Source organism: Diachasmimorpha longicaudata, chromosome 19 (genome assembly GCF_034640455.1).
Source record: "Diachasmimorpha longicaudata isolate KC_UGA_2023 chromosome 19, iyDiaLong2, whole genome shotgun sequence".
Lineage (NCBI taxonomy): Eukaryota > Metazoa > Arthropoda > Insecta > Hymenoptera > Braconidae > Diachasmimorpha > Diachasmimorpha longicaudata.
This window is the reverse complement of record NC_087243.1, coordinates 2,540,602-2,563,216: the sequence shown is the minus strand read 5'-3', so window position 1 is coordinate 2,563,216 and position 22,615 is coordinate 2,540,602. Positions and strand designations below refer to the sequence as shown.

General features: G+C 36.1%; 1 protein-coding gene and 1 long non-coding RNA gene across 6 annotated transcripts in view; one reads left to right on the top strand and one right to left on the bottom strand.

The window, feature by feature from the left end:
• Positions 1 to 22,504, top strand: part of LOC135171334 (uncharacterized) — a 140,314-nt gene extending 117,810 nt beyond the window's left edge. For 4 of the 5 annotated variants that reach the window (XM_064137817.1, XM_064137822.1, XM_064137820.1 and 1 more), the window contains one exon: positions 21,481 to 22,504. The gene's annotated coding sequence lies outside the window, so the exon portion shown is untranslated. Of the gene's footprint in view, positions 1 to 14,589; positions 14,614 to 21,480 lie in introns of those variants that run through there. The other variant, XM_064137819.1, reaches the window with a different exon arrangement.
• Positions 1 to 22,615, bottom strand: part of LOC135171340 (uncharacterized) — a 164,293-nt gene that overhangs the window by 2,539 nt on the left and 139,139 nt on the right. The window lies entirely within an intron of this gene.

Sequence of the window (22,615 nt, the reverse complement as noted above, 5' to 3'; positions counted from 1 at the left end):
GGAAAATTGTTTTTTTGATTAATATTTTTCAATATTTTTTTTATATTTTTGGAAAATGATAGAGAAGAAAAACTACTTTGGTTATTATTATAATTATGGGGGGTAATAAGGGGGATGGAAAGGGTTTTGGTGGGTTTTAGGGGATTTTAGACGAGGCTGAGTTTAAATTGATCGATTAATTAATTAGATATTGATTAATTGGATATTTTTGGAAAATGAGAAGAGAAAAAATTACTTTGGTTATTATTATAATTATGGGGGGATAATAAGGGGGATGGGAAGGGTTTTGGTGGGTTTTAGGGGATTTTAGGTGAGGCTGAGGTTAAATTGACTGATTGATTAATTAGATTTGATTAATGGGATTAATTTATTAGGTAATTTAGGGAGTGTTAAAATTTCAGGGGAAAATCGAAGAGGTTTCCTGGAAATTTGGAAGTTTAAAGGGTTTTCAGGGACATCTGGAATTGTTTAAGTTCCAGTTTAAGATTTCCCGGATTTTCCAAGGCCGAAATTCCCAGGAATTCATTACAAAAAAATTCCACACGCAATACTAACTGAAAATTCCATTAAAATTCCCTTCGACTGTCAAAAATTCGTAACAATTTCCTTCTCAATTAAATTCCCCTCAATTTTCCCCGGAATTCCCCCAGAAATTCCTCTCCCCCCTCCCCCAAACGCTCCAAAAATTATTCTTCAAAAAAATCCTCGGAAAATCCCAATTCCTCATCTTTTAAACCCAATAATTTTCGTATTATCACACGATATTAATGTCCCTACGAGGTGTCATGATGAACTACGATGAGTTGTTCGAATGTCTGAGTGGAACACACCAGATTATCGAATGATCTCACGAGTGAATGCCCGCACAGCGTAGAAAGGAAGAGTCAGGGTCTGAGTCGAGTGGACAACAACGAGAAAAGAATGTGTATCGAAAAGGTGGAGAAAGAATATCCCCAGGACGGCAGGTACATGTCCACCTCCTCCTCCCCACCTCCATCCTCATCCTTGGAATGTATAATCAAGATTCCGAGGGCCCGGGCCAAAAGCGCGTGCGCCCCGCACTTGTTCCTGATGTTTGTCTCGTGCCCCCGATAGTATTTTAAATTACGTTATATCAACCGTTAAATGATCAATCGAAATCAGATAACGTTCGAGATTGAATGAATTATTTTCACGCCGAGTTTTTCATGGGACATGATGGGTTAATATATTATGGAATGAAAAATAATACGTGGTGGGACTTCCGGTGAAAATGTGAGTTTGAAATTTTTTATTTTTTATTTTTGAAGATTCGGAGGATTTTTCACGACTTTCGATTGTGAAAGTGAAGGGAAGAGATTTGTTTTGTGAACTTATTTGGATTTGTTGAATGGGGAATGGGGTCTGATGGTTCAGGAACAAGATTTTGATTTGTTTATTTATTTAATAAATAATGAAATTGTAAAAAATCGATAATTTCGTGAAATGTTCGATTTTTAATCATTTTTATGCAATAAATTATTGTAATAAATTATTAAAAGGGCGTTGGGTTAATATCAGATATATATAGATATCTTTCAATATAATAAAATATTTTTTTAATAAAAAAACCGCTGAATTTAATAAACAATTCAATAAAAAAAATTTATTTTCTGCAATTTTTCGTTATTCGCTTCAATAAATTCTATTAAATAATTCTAATAAATTATTAAAAGGATATTGGGTTGATCTCACACATATATAGATATCTCTCAATATAACAAAATATTTTTTTAATAAAAAAACCGCCGGATTTAATAAATAATTCAATAAAAAAACTCATATTTTCTCCAAATTTTCGTTCTTCACTTTAATTAATTCTATTAAATATTCAAATAAATTATTAAAATGACATTGGGTTGATCTCACACACATTCAACTGCATTGTTCTTCATTCCCCATTTTGTTGCATCTCGTTATTTGAGGGGATAGCGGTCTGGTGGACCACGAGAATACGATATCGATACAACGAATACTGGGAGAGGCGCATCTAATGGGGCGACAATCTCATATCGTTAGGAACACTCGACCGGGATAAAGTGGAAAAATAGCACCTTTAACCCAGTCGATTCTAGATACAGGGTGGAATCATTAATGATACCCAATTATTTATAATTATGCAACACTTGAAAAGCTCAGTTCCGTCATTCTCGCGCCGTAATTTCTCGGAATCGATTGGGATTTTTTTTAATCCCTCGATTTCAGGGGCCGATGACGAATTTTATTCCCGCAATTATTGAGTAACTGGGGGAATCAGATCATCGGAAGGGGGGAGGAGGGGGGTATCGGGAACCAACTACTGGACGACCTGGGGTAACACGAAGGGTTATCTGTTTCAATAATTTTTTTATTTCCTCCCCAAACAATGCAGTCGTCCAATTATTTAGAGAAAACGAGTTATATCGCTCGACTGAAGGGCACACACCGTAAAAATGGAAAACAAACAGATACAACATTCCAATCTGATAGTTAATGCAAAATAAAATGAGACGATGGAACGGAAAAATAAATTTAATATCAATTTTTATTGTTGATGGGAAAGAGAATAATTTTTTTGTGAGGGAAATGTAAATTAATCGAGAAATATAATTATTAATTATCACCGGGAATTGAGGGGTAAATTAATGGGTTTATCAATTAAAAATCATTTAAAATTAATTAATAAAAAATTGGAGGTAAAAAAGTTGAGATAAATCAGATGAAAAACAAAGAAAATTTTGCAAAATTTATTTTTGGATTATTTAAATGAATAATAAAAATAGATTTACAAATAATAGATCCAACAGTTCATTAATCATTTATTAAAATTAAATTAAAATCAACTGCATTCGTTTTAATTTACTAATTAATTAGAAATTTCTCTCATTTTTATGTACCACAAAATCAACCGAATTTGTTAAATCAACAGCAAAAATATTCTGAACATAAATTAACTTTAACTTCTCTCAACTAACAATTAACTTCCTCAATAAATTAATATCAATATTCAATAAATAAATTCAATAAAAACAAAACCACAAAAAACTGTAAAAAAAATAAATTTAAAACCGAAATTTCGTGAAATAAATTTCATCGTTTCCTCCACAAAAAAAAATTCTAAATTTAAAAAAAAAGCTTTCATCAAAAGCTCAATCCTCCCTAAACCCAATAAACCCCCCCCCCCCCCCCCAGCCCCCCACGAGATCCCCAAAACCTCAGAATAAAAAAATCCCAAAAAATAATTAACAACTCCCTGACACTCCTCATTATCTCCTCCAATCCCACACCATAAAATTATTATTATTATTATTATTATTATTATATATGAGTCTGGCCCCTGTAACAACTAAAATCGATTCGATTCCTCGTACAATCGACAATCGTCATCCCCCCAATAAAAATTATCCCCAGGGTAAAAAAAAATAATAATAATCATCGAGAAATATCAAACACGAACGAAATGAAATTAATTTTCATTCATTCGTATTATTAATTTCACCGATGAACAGCGTCTCCGGGTACTCCGGACGGCCGAGGAAGAGAGAATATATTAAATTCGAAGACGACGAATCGGCGCCTGGAGCGGGGTCAGTTAATTTCTTCACCGAGGCGTGTCAACCTGCCAAATATTATGGAAATTTATTCGTGTACGAGTCTGAGTGTAATGGATTCCCTGTGAGACGTCTCGAGAGACTGAATTTGGTTATGTGGGTGAACCGAGAGGGGGGGTGGGGTGGGAGGGTGGGTTGTATGTAGTACATGAAGGTAGAGTTAAATTTCAAATGTTTTCTCCAGGAAAAAACATAAAAATAAACTCATTACATTTGCCATTAAATTTTTAGGGTCAAAATTATCGAGCTGGGGCAATCAATGGTCTAATGTAATTCATGGGAGGGGAGAAAATGGGTTTAATCAGTTTTTGGGGGGTTATGGGTGTCAGTAAAAAAGAATGTCGTAAAAGGACAGGAGAAAATAAGGCTGAGATGAGAAGACGAGAAGCCAACAGCGGTTTGTGAAAAGAGGATAAGTGGATAAGGTGTTAAGTGTACCCTGAGGTTGGTATATGGTGCACGAAATATATAAGAGGTATTTCATGGGGTGAGGTAATGAAGGAAATGAATGATGGTGTATTGATGTTGGGAGATTGCTTAATATTGGTGTTGATGGTGATTTTTTAATATTTTTTTGGTGATTTTTTTGGTGATTTTTGGTGATTTTTTATGAGAAAGTTTGTTAAACGTTAATTTAAGGGGAAAAGTGAGGGGGAGGGGTGCTAATTTTTTTTTGTTGTAGTCTGTTTATAGAGGGAAAAGTGCATTAACAATTATCCAAAAAGTCTTGGAATTTTAGAACGAAAGGAAAAAATTTTTTTTTAATTTAAAACTTTTTTGTGTGATTGGGCAAGTGATATTGGTATAAGTGGATAAGGGGTTAAGTGTGACCTTGAGGCTGGTGTGGGATAGATTGTTGTTGGTATTGGTGAACTATTTAATTTTTTAAAATAATTTTTTGGCGAATTTTTGACGTATTTTTGAATTTTTTTTTACGACTTCCTCTAGAGGACAATTAAGGGCGTTTTCTGGACGTTAATTTAGGGCTAAAATTACGGGATGAGTTCATTAAAAATCCCCCAAAACTTCCCTAATTCTACACCAAAAAACCCCAAAAAAAACATAAAAATTCTCTGTCTGATCCAACACTCCCCATTTCTACTGATCTATTTTCATAAATAATTTAAATAGGATATCAATAGGATTTTAATAGGATATCAATTAGAAAATCCCCAGTCACCTCAAGGGCTCCCACCCCCCTCCCCCCAAAATTAAAAAAAATCTTTTTTACGGAATTTCTCCTCCTCATTAACGTTAAAATTCATTAAAAAAAAATTACAAATAACGAATTTGTTTTTTCGTATTTTAAAATTTATTTTCCCTCGTTACCCTCCAGTCCTCAACTGGATTTTATTCATACTACGTTAAAGAGACTGAGGCTTCCTGTTCGGTGGCTCGTTAAATCCCCAGTTGGGTCCTATGAAATGCAGAGGGGCACAAATCTCGGACTGGCCCAATTAGCATACGCCAGACGCGTATGCACTAACATCGGCGAAATACACCTGCTTCCTTCGATCGGTCCCAAGCGCAGGTGCCTCACCTGTTTCACGAACCTTTTATGCCCAATGCCCGTCACCAGGGCCCTATTTCCTCCCGGTTAAGTCCCCATTTGCTCCGACGAAAGTGGAGCACTCAAAAAAAAAGAAAACAAATAAATAAAAATTCGAAATTGTCGAAAGAAATTATGAAAAATATTCAATTTATTGTTCCTCGGTGAGGCCCAATTTTTTTATTTATTTAGAGGTCATGAGGCCCCGAGCTGTCATTCGAGGAAAAACTGCGAAAGCGTTTTGTGAAGTTAAATAAATAAATTGGAAGGAATTTTAAATTTTTTGTCGGAGGAATATTTAATTGGAAAAATTATAGTTTTTTTTTCTCTGTAAATTAATTAATTAAACAAATGAAAATTCTTCGGGAATGGGAATTCCTTGAGGATTTCCAGGTGCGAATGAATATTAACTCTGTAAATCTGTTGAGTTCCGAAGGAATTCGCTGGGATTTTTCAGAATTCAATCAGATTGTCCGAAATTATTTTCATTAATTTCCCATTTTATTACGTAATAATTTGAAAATTTATAATTTAACCTGATTTTTATTAACAAAATCTCGCGAGTTCAATCACAAAAGACTTGAAATTCAAGTCAAGAGAAACCAGATCACTAAATAATTATTTTCCGCAATTAAATCTATCCAAATCCCCACAAAAATTTCCATAAGGCCCACGTTAATTAAATTTCCCTCCAATTAATTAATTATTCTTCACAAAAAAATTTTTTGTGTCTCATTTTCTCCAAAAAAATTCACCAAACCGTCGTCTCCCCTTTCATAGACCACATTCCCCCGGTCCCAGAAATTAAGTGACATTTTTACACGCCATCGGGCCCCGATTTAACTAAAAATAATTGTGAATTCGTTTTGCGCAGTCAAATACGAGGTTCTGGTTGAGGCTGCGTCGTCGTCGCGGTACGACCGGAGGCAAAATACTCCGTGGTACCGGGGTTGACCTCAGTTGACCCCAAGTGTGTTCACCCACACTGCGTCGTGGGCCCTGAGGGCCCCTTTCCAGTCCTCCTCTCCCTCTTCCCATTCCTTTTTTTCGCTCCGCTCTTTTTATTTCTCCGCATATTTTTTTTTTTCTCCCTCGAGTTCTTCGAATCTCCCGCGTTCTCCCGGTGCGCCGCCATTTTTTTTTCTTTTTCCCCCTTCTTTTCAATTCGGTACTTATTTTTCTGGTGTCAAAAGATTGAAAATGAAGTGAGGTCGATTGCAACGATAATTCGATAACGCGCAAAGTGCGGAAAGGGACGCCCTCGGGGGAGGTGAGATTATCGATTTGCAACGGACATCGATACGAGAGTTTCTCACTCCCTCTTGGGAGATTCATCGGGGGTGAAATTATGGGGGGAGTGAGGACGATGGAATGATAAACAGGAACTCCTTCGACGATTTTTTTTTTTTATCGATTGACGAGGATTTCAAGTCGTTGGTTTTTAGTGTCAATTATTTATTGAAATTATTTTGGTGGAGTAAATGTGAAATAAATTTATTTAATTTCTCATTACTTTTAGAAAAATTAATGAAAATTCATCTCATTAATTTGTTGGGGTGGGAAGGGGGGAAATTTGAGAGCTGGAAAGTCTCTGAGTGATTAATTGAATATTTGAAGAGGAATCGACTGATAATTTTGCTTTTGTTTATTTATTTTGGGGGATAAAAAAAATTCTGGATGAGAAATTAATTGTTTAAATAATTGGTGAACAGGTGCCCTAATTATGAAAGTTTAGAAAAATATTTTTGGGGGAGGAATTGTTAGAATAATTTGACAAAATCGACAAAAAAAATTAAAAAAAAATAAATTTTTGATTGAAATAATTAATTTGTTGCTAGAATATTTTATAAAAATAATTTTATGTTTAAATTATTATTAAAAGACATCATTTCTGCAAAAATATTATTACAAAAATAATTAAAAACAAAATAATCCTGGGGGGATTTGAAAAATAAAAAAAATTATTCCAAATTTTTTTACAACTCACAATTAATGTTTAAAATTCAACAAAATTGTTATTGTAAAATTCACCCTCAGTGGGCCCAAAATAACCAAAATATCAAACCCAAAACAAACGATTGAATTTCCCCCCAAAATAATTTCCCCAAAAATCAATTCAACTTTTTCCAGAATCTCAAAATCTTCTGGGACTTTTCACCCCAAAACAGTCCCATTTTCCCCTAAATCATTAAAAATATTATCCAATTCCCTCCGTCACCGTTCCCCCATCAATACAAGAGTGTAATCGAGTGCAGATAACGAGGGCACAAATCAAAAGTTAAAGGAGAGAAAATTCTTTCTTCCTCCCCCGAAGCGATTATTGGCCGAGCGAGTCAAGTGGTTCCTCTCCCTCACCCCCTGTTTTGCGGCTGATGGGTAAAATGGGTATAGAACGTCCTTCGTGTGTGTATAAGGCCCTGGGTATCGAAGGGGGACCGCTAACTGGCCCCGACAACAAATTGGCATGGATTCCCCATGTGAGTATATATCGAACCGAACGTGAATCGATCGCCCGAGGGATTTGGTTCATGTGTGCAATTCCGAGTGGTCAATTTCAAGGTGAAAAACTCTAGGGATCAATGCGGATGTCTCATGCTCAAGGTCATAGTTATAGTTATATTAATTTTTAGATTATAGTATTATTTATTTTGGGGGGGAATTTAATATATTATTTACTTTAAACTATACTATATACTCTAAACTATTCTATATACTATACTATACTATGCTATACTATATTATAATCTATAAATCTATAGTATTATAACTATGATTTGGAGCTTAGAACAGCCGAATTAATCGAGAAATTAAAAAATTTGTGAATTATCTTTGGATTATAGTTTTGTTTATTGGGGACGATTTTCATTTTAAACTATAACTATGATCTTAAGCTTGAGACATCCGTATTGATCGATAACGTCAAAAATTGGTAGATCATAGTATTATTTATTTGCAGGGAATTTAATAAAAAATTATTTTGACAAGTGGAAGATGTTTTGGTTCGAAATATTTTTTGAAATTTCGAAAATATTTCCTCTAAAACTATTTCCTGTGTAGGAAATTAGGACATTATAGCGTATTATGATGTCATATAGTTAATCATAATATACCATAATATAGTTTTACAGAAGACTCAAGAGATTAAAATAAAAATCAATGAATTGAATTTCCTTAATTAACTAATCACATAAATTTCCAACTAAAATTCCCAATTCACTCACTAAAAACCCCAATTTATTTATAACAAATTCCTATATCATTTCATTAATATAAGATACTGAACTTGACTAAACTCCACCATTTTTAAAAATCATAAACAATCTACAGTCTCCTCCACAAAATTATTAAACAACAACCAAAACCCCTCCAATTAATCTCCACCCCCACTCACACAAACACTTTAAAATTAATTAACTTTCTCTATTGTTACATCTTCTCTCTAACCCTTCAACCTACCTCATAAATAATAAACAATCCAATAAACCATTGTTTATCATTTTATTTATTACATTTACACATTATTATATTCATTATATCGACATATTATTCAAAATTCCAGAAAAAAAAAATTCCCCAGACATAATTAATATTTAAAACTCATAATCATCACTTATAACAGCCCCCCCCCAACCCCCTAACCCCACCCCCCACCCCCTCTATCACCATTCCAATCACTAGAATTACCCAATATTAATTGAACTTTGCATTTACCCAGTTTATCCTACAAAACACATTCCTAGAGTTTAACTTTCGCTGTCTCTTCAGTCCTCGTGTTCTCCCACGATCAACCACGAGACGTATTCACGCAGTGGGTAAAGAGAATCGGCACAGGTGCGCTGAATATCGGCTTGCCAACAGTCACACCATTCCATACATCGGCTACTCTACCAAATCCGGCGAATCGGAATCGCTTGTGCTGTCGACCATTGGACAAATGACCTTATAGGGCTGGTTAAACCGTATTCACGATCGTTTCCTCCCCCCATTTGCAGATCGATCGCTAAAAGTGAAGCAGTTGGAGATCTGTTGAAAGTCTCTGAATGTCTGGGAATCGAATTTCCGGGTTTTTTTTTTTTTTTGAGGGGGTTTTGATGTTATGTCATGGGGTAATTAGTGGGGATTTATTGCTTGTGGGGTAATGATTGGGAATATCGATCGCGTTGGGGAATTTTAAAGGGGATGGGGAAGGGGGGAGTGTAATTAATTCGGTTGATTATCGGTGATTTTATTTAATTAATTGATTTTTCACGCGATTTATTGGAGAAATTTTTGATGATTTTGGGGGGAAATGGGGGGGAATTATTGGGAGGTTCTTCGAGAATAATTAAATAACTGATTTATGTATTATATCATTTGTTATTATTTTTTAAAGGGTTTTTTTTTAATTTAAAAATCGGAAACTGGTGAGATAAACGAAGAAATCAAATTAAATAATTAGGAAACAGAAATATTTTGGAGGTTAATGATTAATTTGAGGGTTGATCCATCCATCGAGTACTTGTTTATTTATAAACAAATGTGTTTAATAAATTTATTTGTTTGACAGCTCCGATATTCAGTAAAAATTATGGAAATTTTTTCAATTCGTAAAATAAAAATCGGATGAAAATTCAGGAAAAATTAATTAAAACGTCCGGAAGACTTAGTAATCCTTACGGAGTCCTTCGAACTTTTTATTGAACCCTTTGAAATTTTTATTGAACCTCTAACTTCACTTTAAAAATTACCAAACGTTCGTTTAATTTTTATTCAACTTTTTCTCTGCGATTTTCAATTTCCCTCAACAATTCATTTTTATTTAAATAAATTTCAATAATATTTATCAATTCTCACGTCTGAACCCTCTCCCTACGATCCACCCCCACTTCCCTTCTCAATTTCAATTTATTTATTTATTTTTTTTCAATTTTTATTAATTTTTATCCCCATCCAATCAATTTCCAATTTCCCTTCAAATTTTCTTTTAATTAATTTAATTTTAAATAAATTCTAATAACATCCGACAATTTTCACGAGCCCAATCACTCTCCCCATCACCCCACACCCCCCAATGCATCTAAACCCACCCCTAAAAATTAATTTCCCGCCATATTTTTTAAAAATAAAATTCCCTCGCGTCCCGACGGTATCTCAATTCTCTCCGGTTTTTTGCAAGAAGCACTCAGCCCACATCTTCTTTCATCATTCATCTCCAGGTCCATTAAAAGGCGCCTAGAGCTCGGATGATATCGTCCTCAAGGATCTCAAATGCAAAATGCAATCATTCGTCTTTCTCCCTCCCCCTCACCCTCTCACTCACTCACGTGATCGGCTGTTGGCGGTAAAAATTTGAAAAAAAAATTCTACCGCACATTTACACACTTCGTGTATCTGGCAATTGATTGTACTCCACTTCTCTCTCGATGACTCCACTCTACACCTTCGGTTTCGCAAATATTATCCCTCGAGGTTGCATTAAAAGTGATTACACCAGTCCCTCAAACAAATTGTATGAGTTATCAGAGAAATATTGTTTTTCATCGTATGCAACATCCAATTACTTGTGTCGCGTGTCAACAGTGAGTTATGGGAGATTTTTACCTTTCAGGAAATTCATTTCAATCGTGGTGGTTATTAATGGGTAGGGGATAACAATATTTAATTGCTTCATTAGTGATTCGATTAATTTTTTGGGGATTTTGTGAAGGGGATGATGAATTTAATTAAATTGCTCGAGGGTTTGGGGGGAAAAAATGTTTTATTGGAATTATGGAGTTCTTGGGGAAGTTTGGTAATTAATTATTTGTTGATATAGTAATTAATAGGCTGTTGTTGTTGTTGTTATTTATTGTTAATGTATTTTTGATTTTTTGGGGGATTTTTTTTGATGTTTCGTCTTTTTTATTCAAATTTTGTAGGAAAAATTGCAATATTTTCATATAAATTTTGTTAATCACTTGCATAATCGATAATCGAACACACCTTCAGTAATTCCAACTGAATATTTTCAAAAAAATTCGCGTAATGCACCGGAAAATAAAAAAATCCAACAAAAAAGTCACCAAATTTCACCCCAACGACCAAAAATGTTTATTTAATTAAAAAAAAAATATATATTAAAAATATATTTTGTTAATGACTTATATACTCGATAATTAAACACACCTTCAGTAATTTCAACTGAATATTTTCAAAAAAATTCGCATAATCCACCGTAAAATAAAAAAAATCCACCAAATTTCACCCCAACGTTCAAAAAATTTATTTCTCTCACAAAAAAATTATTAAAAACATTTTTTTTTTAACCCCCGGGGCAGAACGGGTGTCCCCCATTATTGTCGATGAAAAATCGCGGATGCTGGGACGTTCACCAGTCGTTCTGGTACCCAAATAGCCCGCCGGGGTCGAGAATTCGAGATTAGACAAGCGACATCGTCCGGAGATAGGAACTCGTGACGTTTTCCACGTCTAACGACTGGGACCTGGTGCACCGTCGAAAAGCCGATTGACTTCGATGATAATCCAATATAACCGTGCAACGATCCAGAAACGGGCAATTATCGCCGAGGAATGAGGCGAGGGCGCCACGATCGTGAGTCAGTTGTTAAGTGATTCCGATAACCTCTCAATCGTCCTGTGGCGGTCTACCTTTAGCGGAATACCCTACCCCCAATGAAAAATCCAATTGCATGAGGAAGTCTTGACACTCAACAACTTCCAGAGCTTTTCCCGGGTGTCCAAAGGCCTCTGATCGACTCAAAAACTCGAAGGGGTGGGATTCACCCCATTTTCAGGGGGTGAAAATCGATTTTTTGGGGGGTTTTAATGTTATTTTGAATATGTGCGGGAGTGGGGGACGTCTTAATGAATTAGGTTTGGAGATTTGTAGTTTTGTTAAGCGGAAATTTTTTTTGTTAATATTAACGGGAGTTTTAATTAATTTTTTTGATGGGATTTTTTTATTTCGGGGAGAAGACGGAAAATTGCGGTTTAATTGTTGTGGAAAAATTTATGGAAAGTGGGGAAAACGCTTGAGGAATTCTTCAAGTTGTGAGGGAATTCCTTCAAAGAATTCGAGGGAATTTGTTAATATTTTTAATTTAATAGTTAATGTACATTTTATTTGCTGAAGAATTTTTTTGGGAATTTCTGGGAAGTTCTTGAGGCTCTAGAATTTTTTAGGTGGAATTCCTTGAATTCCCTCAACATAAGAAATTTTTTAAAAGTTGTTTATCAAATTTACTGTCAAAAAACACAGTTTTTTAATTTTATTGTTATTCATTTGCTCCGGAATTTTAAAATTAATATTTTTGTGTAAATGAAAAATAATAAAAAATATCGGGGGATTTCAATAATTAAATAATCAATAAATAACCGATAAATCGATTAAATTATTACTGATATTCTACTAACGATCACAATCGCATTAAATAGTTTATAAACAAAATACCCGAAAATTTCCTGAGCCAGTGATTTTAAAAATTCCAAAAATGTCCAGTAAAAATTACAAAAATCACGAATCACCGAACGCTCCCTAAACAATAAAAATACACAACAACAACAACAATAACATTCCTCCTCCTTTGAACTAACTAATCAATAGTTAAACTAATTAACTAAATTACTTCCAAAAAATCCGCGCGAATTCCCGATTTTTTCGGAGAAAATTCCGTAAAAATTCTCGAAATCTCCCAAAAAAATCCGTAATTTATATCCAATAATTCTCTCCCCCCCCCCTTCACGACATTACGACTTCCCCATTCGCAATATCTCCCCCACTTGAAATACGTTCACTCGCCGAAAAAACAATATTCACCCGTCACCCAAAAAACTCCATTCGAGGCACCAAAATATGTTTTTGTTTAAGCGTTTAAATTACAGGACCAAAGTACTGTCAAGGAGTTAACGTCGTTCGAGGATTTCACGGGTTAAAAGATTAAAATCTAGCGCTAGTTTATGAGCTGCGGGTGATTGTTTATAGCGGTTTGAATAAACTGCAAAATACGCAATGTCGGGAATAAGTCGGCAAGTTTTATTATTCTTTTCCTCTTTTTTTCTCTCAATTCCCGTTTTCTCTCACCTCACGAGGGGTTTTTTTTTTTATTCCCCCTGTCCCTCCCGTCCCACCACATCCCCACCCCCTTCCTGGGATTTTTTTATTATTTTTTTTTTATTTATTTATTTATTTATTCGCTTTCTGCAGTTCGCGGAAAGAAATCGATACCTTACGCATCTCCTCGGTATTATTTTTAGTTTCCCGCATCATTTTGACAATGAAATATGGTATTGGTTGGGTATCGAAGGGGGTGGGGGGGAGGGGGTAGGGGGTCAGAGGGAAAAAGAAAAAAAAAAAATTACCGAGTTTCGTTGCAAATTCTTTAATGCGTGGGATGTACACAACACCCGGTCCAGTGTGTGGGTGAGTTTTTACGGAGTGTCGCACACGAGCGATGTTGATTCTTATCGAAAGCCTCTTTATCGATGCCAACCGTTATTCACAATGAGTCCGTCGGTGGATAAAAAAAAAAAAAATATCGTAAAATCGGTTTGAGGGAGACGAGACTTTCAAATCCGCGCGGAAAACGGTTTATTGAGGTTTTGTTGAGTTCAGAATTTATTTTGATGGGTTTTGAAATTGTTTGGTGGAATGTTTTTGATTTTTTTTGGGTTTGTTGGGTGAGGGGGATGGTGGGGATGATGGGGAATTAATTGTTGGAAGGATGGGGTGGGGGTTTTGATGGGATTTGTGGTGGAGAACGATTTTTTGGGGGATTTTTGAGGGAATTGGAGAGTGATTTTGAGGGGGTTTTGGGTGTTGGGAGGGGGGAAAGGTAACGAAGGTGGAGAAAAGGGTTTGAAAGGGGAGAAAAGATTTTTTTGGGATTTTTGGGACCGATTTTAGGGTTTTTTTGGTGATAATCGATTTTATATCAATAAAATTCTTGTTAATCGAATTTTTGTCCCGCCATTTTGATTAAATATAACGATACAACTGACTCCTTTAATCACCACTAGAAATAATTAATTACCTCATTCTCTCCCCTTTAATTTAATTTTCCCAATTAAATATTTTTCCTGCAAAAAAATTGAAGCGAATTTTCATCAGAAAATTCAAATGAATTTTCGTTTCGTTCCATAATCGATAAACAAATTTGAGTCCCGCCATTTTTATTAAATAAATCAATACAATCGACACCTTTAATCGTCACAAAAAATAATTAATCACCTCATTCCCTCCCCTCTAATTTAATTTTCCCAATTAAATATTTTTCCAACAAAAATTGAAGCGAATTTTCACCCGAAAATTTCAGCAATTTATTTATCCAAAATAAACATAAACAAAATTATATTTTTCTGTCACTGTAGTAGTGGTTTTGACTGAGGGCTTTATGTACCTGCTTCGAGTTATTTACAATTGAATTTAATCTGCCGAAAATTCTCCTTTCGGAACAGGTTAATGCTGGGTATAAAGTAGCTACGGTGAGGTCGGACAGGGGGTCGAGGAATACTCTGGAAGACAATGCACCATATGCCCAGGTATACAAGTGCTCATAGGACGGTCTTTTTAACGGTGGGGTAAAATGGCCGATGCATACACATTGTCTCGAAAATGCCATTAAATAAACAACGCCCAGAGGTAATTGTGTGTGTGAGTGGATCGACTTTGGTCATGTTCCTGGTACCGAGGGACATTTGCCACCATTTGAGATGTTACGGTACCGTACCCTGTGGGAAACAACAAAATCCCTGGGACCCAAATCAATTGGGTCATATTTTGTTTATTATTCAATAAATAAAACCGAATTTTCCGGAAATTTCCGATTAAAAAATTCTTTTGCAAAACAATTTTTAATTAAATTAAATTGTAATCAAGTTTTTTATGCTGAAAAACGCTTCAGCCTTTGGGGAGATTATTTATTGTATGGGTTACAATATTTTGTTGCATTGAAAACATTTAATTTAATTTAATTTTACGGAATTTATTAATTAATTAAATTTCTTTCGCGATCGGAATTTCTCTAGGGAATTTCTGTTCGTCTGTACAGTTTTAAATATTTAATTTGGGGTAAATGATAAATGAAGGGAGTTCCTAGGGCCTTAACTTATCATAATAATATCTCCTTGGGATTTTTTTAATTATAAATAATTTAAAAAATTAAATAAAAAAGGAACGATGAGAAAATGAAAGGAATTAACGTACGTCAAAAACGTTTTCAATTTTGCAAAAATCATTAAATATTTTGAATTATTAATAAAAAATTATTGTCAATAACATTTACTATTACCCCGATGTTATTCAACTATAGTACACTATTCCAAACGAAAAAACAACCCTTAAACATTTTTTATTAATTTATTTTCCATAAAAAATCTCAATCAAAAGTTCTCACAAATTTTCCCTCAAATGAAATTTCCAGGAAATTTGTTTTCGTCTCCCAAACCCTAAAAATAATTTCCTCCACTTAATTACTAAATCAAGGGCTTCTTCCACCCTTTCTTATCGTCAATTAGCCCCCATAATTTTTGGATTAACCCCAAGAAAAAAAAAATAAAAAATCGACCGCAGAAATCGAAGAGATAAAAGTGCATTAAAAAAATTTTAAATCCTGGAAAAATCATTAAAAAATTCCCATTATTAATAACATTTCCTGGAATATTACTATCACCCCACTGTCATCAAACTATAACACACCATCTCAAACTAAAAAACAACCCTTAAATATTTTTTATTAATTTATTTTTCATAAAAAATCTCAATCAAAAGTTCTCATCAATTTTCCCTGCGATGAACTTCTCCAGAAAATTTGTTTTCGTTTCTAAAAATACTTTCCCCACTTAAATACTAAATCAAGGGCTTTTCCTACTCTCCCTTATCGTAAATTTCCCCCCAACAAAACGACAAAAAAAAAAATTCACAGCAGAAATCGAAGGGATAAAAGCGCATCATGGACCCCCTCAATTCCCGGAATTACCATAAATCCCGGTTTATAATCTTTCACGGTGTCTGTCTGGTTCTCCAGCTCCAGTGTTATGGTATATGCAATTCCAGGTGAAGGGGAAAGGGGTAACGGGTGCGCACACCGCGCGTTACCGATACGATCAACGGTGGCATGCCGAGTTCTCTTTCGCGGTCGGGCCAGGGCCGGCAGGTGTTGGTATGCGAAATTATCACGTTAAAGGCGCGAGTCGAGGGCCGTACAATTTTTTATCTTTTGACCTCGGCCAACACTGTACTAGTCCCCATGAATTTACACCCCCCCCCACGTCCGATTTATCCGCCTGCGATTGGGCAGAAAATTTCCGGAATTTTATTTTTTCAAATCCGGGGTTAATCAGTCGGGGGAATTTTCATTTATTAATTGTCATCTTAATCTGATGGAATATCAAATTAACCCAGTAACATTTGGAGGAGATAAAATGTTTAGGGTGGGGTGGGGTGAGAGAGGGAATTTATTATGTGAAAGGAATTCGCGGAGCTCAGGAGTTTCAGGGAAATTGTGGTGCGAGGGAGGGGTAATTTTTAGGGATTTTTTTGATTGATTGGGGGTTGAGGGGGAGTTGGGAGGGGATTTTAGGGGAGGATTCGAAGGGAAATCATCATTAAGTTATCAATTTATTCCAGAAATTTGTTTATTTCGAGAAAAATTAATTTTTAATTATTAAATTTTGTGGTAAATTAGAACAATTTTGTTCTGATAAAAGTCGACTTTTACTGAACCCTCAGAACACTAATTAATAATTTATTTTAAATCATTAGAAAACGTTTTAAAAATCAGAAGACAATGAAAAGTTATTTTTGAACTAAATTTTAATTCAAACAATTAATTAAAACTTCTAATTTTTATAAATTACTATCACTTTCCCTAAAGTATTTACAAATCACTTGTCCCTGTCTTCAAAAACTATTTATCCAAAATATTCAAAAATTTTTAAACCCAAAACTCTCCATAAAATTAACTTTAAAACCCCACGAGATTTTCTGAATAAAAAAAAATCAACAATTAATTCATAAACCGAATAATAAACAATAATAAAAAAATCCCAGTTTACAACAAACTCTGCCCGACATCACAAACCCCCGGAAGCCCCCAACCCCCTCCTCCCACCCTCAATTTTCTCTCCGCAAAACCTCCAAAATCTCAACCCAAAAAATCTCAAAATCCCCACACAGTCCCTCTCCCCCTTTTCCACCCTTTTAATCACAAAATTCTCCACCAAAAAATGACGCATTTAAATTCCAGAGGAAGCTGTCACTCGACACTATTAAAAGAAAAATTCCTCCACCCGTTCAACAATACAATTTTTTATTCCCCAACAGAACATTTCCTTGAACTCCAAGAAAAGAATAAAACCAAAACCTTCTGGAGGTGCCTCCAGAAGGAAAAATCTTCCCATAGAAGAGTAACAGGTCGGTATCCGATGTCCATTCATTCGACAGGTAGCAAAATTTTTTTTTTTTTGGGCCTCATACACATTCAAAAAAAAGGTTCATCCTCCCTCGGTAAAATAGATTAATGTATGCAAAAATTGCTTTCTCGAGGGCTTTCCCACAGACACCGGAACAAGTGAGTGGTTCGGCGCCTTCATCTCGAAGGTTCTCGTGTTTCACCTGTGTATGCGCCCCGAGAGCCTTTTACACCGACTAATCCCCCCCCCCCCACCATTTTTTTTACCCCCCGGATGCAGCCAAATGTTACATCGGATATTTTCTAACACGTCCTGAGGTTCCATCGAGCGTGATATGCTGCTGATGCCCCGGTTTCCCAGGATTACGAACGGGAATTATTTTTAATGCTCATTACATTGAATTTTAATGTCAGGTAAACGGTCTTAAAATGATTTTAATTAATTTTTATGGGGGAAGTTGGGAGGAATTGAAAATTTACGATGAAATGTTTATCGTAGAATGAAAAGTCGAGGTTTTAAACTAAATTTCCTGAGGGAGTTTATTAATTTTTAATATCTAGGGAATTTCTGGGGGATTTTGGGGAATGTTAATTGTTGGTTGTGATAGTACGAGAATTTTTCAAAAAAGTTCTACGCATTTTCGAATTTATTCAGAAGATTTGGGTTAAAATGAATTTTTTATTTTTGGGAAATTTATAAACTTAAATTACATTAACAAATGGATTAACATTAATGTTTATTACAAAAAAAAGTTGATAAATAGTTAAATTGAAAGGTAGTTCCACAACTGAATTAATGAATCGAAATTAATTAACACAAAACGTCGGAGGAAATAATTAAAAATTTTCTGGGAATTTTTTACCGAAATAAATTAAATAAATAACTAAATAATAAAAATAAATAAATAAATTTTCTCTCACAGCACGATAAACACAACTACATTCAAAAACATAATAAAATCAATATTTATTACAAAAAAACATAAATCTTCAAATTAAAAAATTAAATTAAATTCCCCAACTCAATTAATGAGCCCAAATCAATCAAAAAAAAATCGATAAAAATCTGATTAAATAAAAATCCATTAACCTTAAAAAATCTTCATCAAATGGCCCCTAAACAGACCCAAAAAATGGCCGACCCAAGGTTCCTCCCGACTCCCCTCTATCAATTTCCATTAAAAAATCATCAGCTCAAGATTATCACTCCCACAGCATAATTTTTCACTCATAATTCACCCCCAGCATACCCTAATCTCTTCTCGATCCATCAAACCAGTAACAAATGATTTCCACTCGAAACCAACTCCACCGAGCGTTGAAAATCATTGATCCTTCCGTACACGAGGTCAACACTATTTTCAGAATTTTTAATTCCCCCGTAAATTCCTCCTGGGCCTTTAAATACGTGTACACCAGTGTTTTCAGACTACAACAGGGAGAGACGAGAGAAAGTAAATGTACCGAGAAATACTATAATGCCTCGTTGATTTTCAAGCCAAACAGGGAGTTGAACACTTACGAACACGTGCATATATTCACAAGTTTGGTCGTGTGGCTTTGGAAAACGTAGCGATATCGTTGGTCGAAGTGAATCGCTTTCACGTAACCCCGTGAGAACTTGAGACACACGAAGTTACATTTTACTTGTGATATAGATCCCGAGTCATTGGTGGGGCCCAATGCGGGCCTGATGATATTCTGGCGCCACATGAAAAGATATGGGCCTTCAGTTACATGTTGCTGATCGCAATCAATTATTACGTTGCGATTCATAAGGAGGGTGGGAGGGGGGAAGAGGAATTTTAAAGGTGGAATTTCACTTATTAGGGGATTTCCTAGGGAATTGCTGAGTTGGAAATTAATTGGAAGAGTCGAGGAATTCATTTTTCTGTGGGGAATTGATCAGTTGTTAGGTTGAGAGTGAAAAGGGGGGAGAGAGGAATTTTAAAGGTGGAATTTCACTTATTGGGGAATTTCCTAGGGAATTGCATAGTTGGAAATTAATTGGAAGAGTCGAGGAATTCATTTTTCAGTGGGAAATTGATTAATTATTAGGTTGAAAGTCATAAGAAGGGAGAGAGGAATTTTAAAGGTGGAATTTCACTTAATGGGGGGATTTCCTTGGGAATTGCTTAGTTGGAAATTAATTGGAAGAGTCGAGGAAATCATTTTTCAGTTGTCGATTGATCAATTCAGGGATGGACTTTCAGCATTAAATTAAAAGATGATTTCCAATAGGAAATTCCAGCATTAAACTGCCGCATGAAATTCCAGCATCAAACTACCGCATGAAATTCCAGCATTAAACTGCGGCATGAAATTCCAGCATTCGATAGCAATATAATGAAGTTATAAGATGAAATGTCGCAACGAATTCCAGCATAAAATCCTAATTTCACCAGGAAATCCTCACATGAAATTCCAGCATTGAATTCCAGCATTAAATTCCAACATAATAACTCACCCTAAAATCCCAGCACATGCTGTCAGCATCAAATTAAATTACAAATCCCAATTCCACACTCCATCTCAGCATTTTTATCTGGAATTCCAGCATGCAATTCCACCACAACATACCGACATCGAGTTCCAGCATTAAACTCACATCCCCTACTGCCTCCACCATAAAATCCTCACACACCGTCCAACGCCTCTCTTCCCCATAATTTCATAAAATTAACTAATACAAACCAACAAATAAAAATTTTTGGAAATTCCATCTCCAAAAATACTCTAACATTCACACATTTGAATAAATTCCCTTTGACAAATTACCCCACCCACCTGACCCAGTCCTAGCCCCTCCAAAGGGGTTAAAAATAACAACCACTCTTTTATCATTCCCCAGAACAGCGAAAAATTGCGAAACAAATTTTCTCACCGAACTGACTGAATAATTCGCTCTCCCCGTGAATTGAAATCAAGATATTCCCTTTCATCCGTTGGAGACAGTGTACTCGTCCATGCAAATAACCAGCCAATACGTAACGACAATAATTATCGTCGCTGGTGGTCCACACCGCGATGTCGTTTTAACGAAAGGTGGAGCGCTAGTGGTGGAGGGATTAGTCGATATACCCCGTGAAAAGTCGTAGTTAGATTCTATCTTGTCGTCTTGGATACACGCTTTGACTCAGTTGAAGCGTGATACGTCGGTACGTGTCGGTTTAGACCCCATTTCGCTTGTGCCCTCCTTTTTCAAATAAACTGTGGTGTTTATACCGTAGCCACCATTGGTTTAACATGTTACCGCTATAAATCTGAGGTGAATCGATGAGACCCGATGTGACATCGATAAAATGCAAGTTGGTTGGCATGTCGAGTGGAGACAAGACACGTTATACACCAGCATCACCTGAGAAATATCTTGACACTGGTATTTTCATGGAATACCTCAATTAGGGAACAAATACTCGAGAATAATGGGAAATTTTCGTGTAGTGAGACTGCTGGGTAGCTCTGGGTGGTGGTTATGCATTGCCGACAGTCGGCCGAGGGTGGGCCGACAGTCAATTGAAAGTTGGCGGACAGTCGGCGGAATGTTGGCGGCTTGTATATCAATACTACTGACTGTCTACTGAATTTCTACACAATTTTTTTCCTCCCTAACACGATAACCTGTGAAATACCATAGAAATGTCTCCCGTGAATTCACTCCCATCAACCCCGGGGTAATCTCCTCTCAGTGATCACTCGTCGTTACACACAGTTCGGTGAGACTTCAATCTTACTCCACTCCTGTGAGACGGTGATTAGACCAGTCACGGTATAAATTCGTTAACGTGGGAAAGTGGCAAAAGATCGATGGCCGTGTACAAACATTGATTAGCCAACCCCACCCCTCAAATTAATTAACCCCTCTTTATCCCATCCAAATGGCTCCCCCCTCTGCCCCACCCCTATTTATTCATTTAGGATTTTTTTTTTGGTGCAGCGGAAGACGAGAGGAACTGAGCTGTGATTTTTCTGATGGTTCACCGTCGGGAGGAAGCAAAGCTGGCTCAACTACGGCAGGTGCTCTTCTCCTGGGAGGCACCCCATGGGAGACTAGATGAGACGGGGGAAAATAGGGGGGTGTGAATACAATATTTTTCGTTTGTGGACCACCTTGCGACCACTGGTTAGCATGGGAAATACTCAACCCCAACTGGTCTCATTGATACCATTGGGCCCGGGCCCAAATGCTGTTCATAATATGAATTTCCACGGTTTCGATGTCACAAGAGTTACAAATTTTCACAGGAAATATTTGTATTCAAGGACCTGTCGAGTCATTTTCCCCGCGAACATCCGATTTTCGCAGGATGTTGGGCCCAACCTGGGCCTCAACAACGAAAAAATTGTATTTCCACGAAAATTCCTGAGTTAATTATCCCCATTAATTTCTGTTAATATTTTCAATGACATCCCCTCAATCGGCAAAAACACTTTTCCATTAGTCCCCGAACCCGGCAAATGTTAAAGAATAATGTGCCCCATTCCTCAAAAAAATTTTTTAATAACCCTTTGCGCTTAATGAACGCGAAAAAAACCCGGTGACCCCTCGGCTGGGGCCCCGTGGTACCGGCGAGCCAGTGAATCAAGGGAGACGAGGCAGAATGAATAATAAAGAAAAAGATATAACACCGTTGGGCCCATCAGCATACGTACGAAACTCAACGAGAGCCACCCATTGGGGTACCAACAGCATACACGCTCCAATGGTGTATCCCACCGGTATATTACCTTGTTACGTTTTTTGCCCGCCATATAATCACGTCCTGCCATAATACGCCGCCGTGTATATTATTATATTAAGACTCTGGTACGAGGTACGGTGCGCACTCTCGCAATGAAGTTAAACTGGCCAGCGCACCTTCGCTCACATGACTCCCTGTTGGGAATAGCATGTGTATTTGTGGACTGTGTCCCGTGGGTCAGATTTACATGTAATGACCCCTTTAATCGAATGATTATGTCAAATTGCGATGGGGTATTTATTTATTCGGGAGTATAAATGAAATATCTTTTGTTCTAGTGAATTGGCCCGAAAAGAGAGGTTGCCGACATTCAGCCGACGGTGGGCCGAC